Genomic DNA, 4,182 nt, shown 5'->3' with positions numbered 1-4,182 from the left:
GGCCGAGCATTAGACTATGCATGAGTAGTGGCGGTGGATCTGGACTCCGGTAGAGTCTCCCTTAAGATCCCTTCGGCAAACTAAGTTTAAGCAAAGCGCATTTGGGAATGTTGGGAGTTGAAAAGTGGCAAGAGAAAAAGATTAATTAATTGTCTGTAGGTCTCTGTCTCATTCAGTTTGTAGGAATTGGGGGAAAAGTTTATTTCAGAGAAGGGCATGATGAAAGTGGTTGTTAGTGTTTTGGCATGGTTTTAATTTCCTATTTTCTGCAGGGAGTAGGCAGGATTGGAAGGCACAAAGGAAAGAAAATGGAAACTAGAATCCCAGGAAAGAGACTTTTGCCCACTTCAGCTCTCCAAACTCCAGATTTCCTTCTGCCTCGAAATGATTTTAAGACTGCCACGATTTTCACTTTGCTCTTGATATTTGTGTTTTGCCTCTCCTCCCTTTTGAAAAACAAGTTCCCTAAATTTAAAAGCATTATTTCCCCAGGTTACCTCCTCCATCTTTTCCGAGCAGCTTGATTTCATTTGTGAGAAGTGCAAAAATTTATAAAGAAGGGAGAGACACTTTCAGTCTCCAAAATACAGCATCTGCCTCTCTCATACTTCTTTGGGTCTCTGGTTCTATATCATGAACCTGCAGAATCAGAACTTCATGAAAGAGTTGGATCAAGCAGAAGATCTATCCATAGTAAAAGTTACCAGAAGTGCTTACCATGGTTGCATGTAAGCATTGTTTTCCAGGTGATGATCACTGATACCAAAACAAACAAGTAAATGCTCTTCACAGTCCCCCTAAAAGAAAGCCTTCAAGTCTTGGCTAGCAGGTCGAGATTGAAGGAACACAGGAACACTGCAGTGGATGCAGGATTTGGGGGTTAATTTGAATGGAACAGGGGATGAGAAAGCTGGGTTCTGAGGGAATGATCAAAGACTGCCAGAAATAAATACTAGAATGATGGGAGGAACCTGGAGTGTCAGTCTGTAGATAGCTACATCTCACGCAGGAGTTGCCTACAAAGACAGACAAGCCGATAGGCTAATAGAAAGCAAAGAAGGGTTTATTTTAGTATCAGTAGAACGGTACCTCTTTGGACCAGTTGTTTTAAAATTTCAGTTTGGCTAGAAGTGCTGGGTTCATCTGATGATAAAATATATTGGGGGGGGAAGAACAGAAGCAGAAACCAGTTAAGAAGAGGCTTTTAAAGGAAAGCCTGATCAGTCTTGTATAACTCTAAACAGACACAGAGATCAAGCTGGGTCTAATGCTTAGTGCTAGTGAAACACACAATGGATTTCTTTAGTTGATTGTTAACAGCATTTGGGTGTGTCTCTCTCCCCAGTTGTTATGTCCTCCCAGGATTTTATGTTTTTATGATGCACCGAAAGGTTACATGCTTTCTCTTGTCAAAATCCAAACTTTCTATACTGTCTATAAGAAGTGAATAATGCATATTTAGGTGTGTCTTCTGCAGATATTTAGTAAAGGTAAAATATTATTAGGGTTAATTTCACATTTCTGATTCCAGAAATTTTCTTTAAAAGGAAAAATTGTGCCAAGAAATTTAAGGTTGTGTACATGTTCAAACATTGACATCAGTCAACCTCTAATCTATGTAAATATAAAGATATCATGGGCATTACAGAATTTTATCTTTGAAATAAGGGCTTCTTTGGGTGTATGCAGTGGTGTATGTTAGATTACTGTGCAAAGAACAAGAGTTTTTAAAAACCACCCTTTAGATCATCTTAGAATTCTAAGAATTTTGGTTGTATGTTTGTATTACAGCTTTTGAGAGAAGCATCACTCGGTAGTAGAACACTGCTAGAAATATTTCCCACCATGCAGAATATTATTTTAAAAAAGAAAAGAAAAGAAACAACCCCAAGAACAGTCTAACAACGATAGTGAAATTCAGAAGCCAACCATTCACACTCAGTTGCAGAATTCTATTTGTTCAGCATTTTGCTCGGTTTCGCTGAAAGAAAGAAATTTCGATTTGTACTCAGATTTGCGAAGACGTGACCAACGCCAAATATCCTTAGCTGGACTCTTTTGGCACTCTTTTAACTTAAATAAATTCGAGAGGCACTTGTGTGGTCTAAAAGATTGTCCAGATGAAACGAGGCTGAAATATTATGCGAAGGGGGAGGGGAGCGCGTGAATAGCATCAGTGAGGATGGTGACCGAGGGCCGCTCCTGTCCACTGCGTGAACTGTCCTGAAGGGTCAAACTGTTCATCTTCAGCCCCTCTTTCAGTGTGCAATTCTACTTTAAGAGAACAAAAGCTCAAAGCAGGCAGTTATCAAGAAATGGGAACACAATGATTTAAACTCATCCCTAAGCCTTCGAAAGAAAGGGGGTCGAATGCTTGTAGCCAGAGAAAAGTGAAGTAAGGGGAGGGGTGAAAGGGTGCAGATCTTTAGAAAGTCTTTGTTGCTTCTAAGAAGCTTGAACTTTGAGGCGACCCAAAAGCCCTAAAGTTTAGGGTAGGTGTTGCTGTGGGGCCATAGGCTCCATCCCATCCACACTTCGACCTCACAAGTGGCCAAAGAGGACAAATGGTCTCCTCCCCAAACTCTTGCTGCGGCAGGTGAATGGGGCAGTGGGGGGTGGGGAGGCCGCGAAGGGGGGTGCTTTTCCCAGAGAGTGCAAGAGGAAAAGTTTGCGCAGCGAGCCTGTCCCCCAGTTCCCAGTAAATCGCCCTTCCTGCGTGGAGAGGGTGCGTCAACTCTCTGCTGAAAGGACAGGATGGCGGGCCTGCCAAGGGGGTTTTTGTACCCTAAGTCCTGATCCTCCGAGTGAGCGCTCAGAAAGGCGGAAAGATGGCAAGAACAAGTTAGCCAATCCTGAACATCGTTAGTTCTTCAATGGGGGGGCGACAAACGCAGTTTCCAGAGCCGGGGGAGCCGGACCGGGAGAGAGTAGCTTTCCCCGCCGAGGACTCCTGGCAATCAATGCTGGAGTTCGTTATTTGTGATGACAAGTGCTGGGAGCTAGTGTGAGCCCGGATTTTTTGGCGGTCCCCTTCCGGGGAGCCAAGGAAGCCCGGGGAATTAGCTATGTAAACTCAACGCCCCACTGCGTCCTGGACCCCTGCACGGAATTCTCCGTCTCCCCTGGTTTTACCCCTCGGATCCCGTCGGGGGAGGTTTCCGCGTCAACCTAGTCCGGGAGAGGTGCGAGCTTCACCGCGCCAGCCCTTCCCCCTTTCGTACGCTGGTAGCCGCGGAGACATCCACGAGACGAGATGCAAGGCAAGGAAGATCATCCCCTTGCCCCGAAGCCCCATTGCCGAGATCCTTGCCCCAAGCCCGCACAAAGTGTTTTGGTGTCTCAAACCAAATATTCAGGAAACCGAGCTTGACGCACAGGTCGTCTTGATTGTGGCGAAATCTGCGCAGCAAGTGCTGGGAGGCTCCCTTTCGTCGGCCCCGACCCCTACCCTCTCCCCACCCGCTCTGGAAAGGCAGCGCCCTGCAGGCTTCTCTTCACCCCTGATGCGACCCAAGTGCCCCTCTTCTTTCCCAGGAAGGAAAGAAATCATAGAAGATTTTGCCAATCCCCGCCAGCTTTCTGATTGTTTTCCTCAGGTAAGGGGAAAAGAACAGCCGGCGCGTGAATGGGGGCCTGGGGGCCCACTAGTGAAAGAAGGCTCCCCCACCCTAGTCCTCTGTGCCTGCAAAAAGGGACATTGGCTATCCAGGGGAAAGTGCAAGAAAGAGAGCACTAATCGCTGAACCAGGAGACAAACACGATTACCAGCTCCGAGCCTTGAGTCAGAAAGTCTCATAGACTTTAAGATGTTAATCCCCAGCATAATCCTTCCTTTGGCGTGTAGGAATAGTGCAGCCACAAGAGTTGTTTTGTTATTTATATTGGCGTTTAATAAAACTCAGCCAGTGGTGAATGGGCTGCCCACTCTCCAATGGTAATTAATTCCCTATTTCAGTGACCCAATTGTCCTGGGACAGAGCGTTGGGCCCGTCCCGGTGCCCCGGTCCCCCTTTGTGCGGATACACGGCCCTCGTGCTTCAACAGCTATGGAAACTCATTCTTTTGATGTCATTCAAGGAGTTTTCCTTGGGCATCTTCTAAACTTCAAGGACCCTTTTCTTTCTCCGTTGCATGAAAAGCAGTGCGAGCTTGACCACCTCTGTAGAATTTAATGATTTGGTG

Source organism: Eumetopias jubatus, unplaced genomic scaffold (genome assembly GCF_037043125.1).
Source record: "Eumetopias jubatus isolate StellerSeaLion01/CBP00866 unplaced genomic scaffold, mEumJub1_p1.0 scaffold_2, whole genome shotgun sequence".
Lineage (NCBI taxonomy): Eukaryota > Metazoa > Chordata > Mammalia > Carnivora > Otariidae > Eumetopias > Eumetopias jubatus.
Note: the sequence above shows the minus strand (reverse complement) of the source record.